We start from the raw sequence: 1,215 nt of genomic DNA on the forward strand, positions 1-1,215 counted from the left end.
TCATAAAAGATATGCTTGCTTAAATCAAATGAGGACAGATTTTGCACTTTTGCAGATATTTCGGATTTTTGAGGACTTAAGAAAAAGACGGACACATGGGCAAACATTAAATATTACAGAAATACACACTTTGCCAAGCCTAGAGCAAGGTGTTCATAGCAAGTTCAATACGATATATTATGTATCAAATTTAGGTGCTGAAAAATAACAGTGTCAATTAAGGTTTGTTCTAAATTTAGTATCAGTGATCGGACCTGTGAACTATGTTTTAAATCGAAAGATCATTTATAATCCTCAATTTTCCTTTATAATATTCAAAACTTTCACCGAAATATCTGCAATACTTTCTGAGAAATCATATGATATTCATCGCATGTTCTGCTCATGTTACTCCAGAAAGGAATCGAAATACGAATATCTAACAAACGAAACCGATGTGTATATTCCCAGTTTCACGATAGTATCTTTTGTACTTTTGAGCATGTACTGTATTGAGTTCAGTAGGAATTTTTAGTGTCAGTGACATAACCTTTGAGCAAAACCAAAAACTATGTTGTTCGTGATTCTTACGGCTCCTAAAATAGTTAACCAAGTTTCATCTAAATATCTTAATCACTTTTCGTGATAATGCGGTATCTTGTTTAGTGGATAGTGAATTTAACTTACGTTTTACACCAGTTGTTCAATTTTTCCGGTTCATCCGACAAGTTGTAATAGAATGAATTGAAGCATGTATTTATTTGTTCGCCAATCGATGTAAGTTGTGTACAAGTCTGAAATCAGATTTTAGAAAATTATGTTGAATCATTCGGGTTTTGAAACAAAACATGTCATCCAAGAGTTTAACAGCATGACAGCATGATCTAGTGGCAGATCTTTTCGTATAACATGCGTCTAAATAAGCAAAGAAAACTAATATTAACGTTAACGTAATGATTAAACCAAACAGTTTAGATAGCGTTACGTCACATGACGTTGCTACGGCATTTCGGCAAATAATGTAATGCGACAGGTGAGTCAAACAATAGGTAGAACATAAAAACACACAAAAGCTATAAATCAAAAATATTTAAGATACAAATATTTGTAGTGATTATATAGCATACAAACCTGATGTTACATGTGATTATTGAAAGAGAAATGATAATAAAATGTCCAAACTAATAGATAGTCATCAATTTTCCAAGTACGCCTAGACATGTATTCGATGCATTC

Source organism: Dreissena polymorpha, chromosome 1, assembly GCF_020536995.1.
Source record: "Dreissena polymorpha isolate Duluth1 chromosome 1, UMN_Dpol_1.0, whole genome shotgun sequence".
In the NCBI taxonomy this organism is placed as follows: Eukaryota; Metazoa; Mollusca; class Bivalvia; order Myida; family Dreissenidae; genus Dreissena; species Dreissena polymorpha.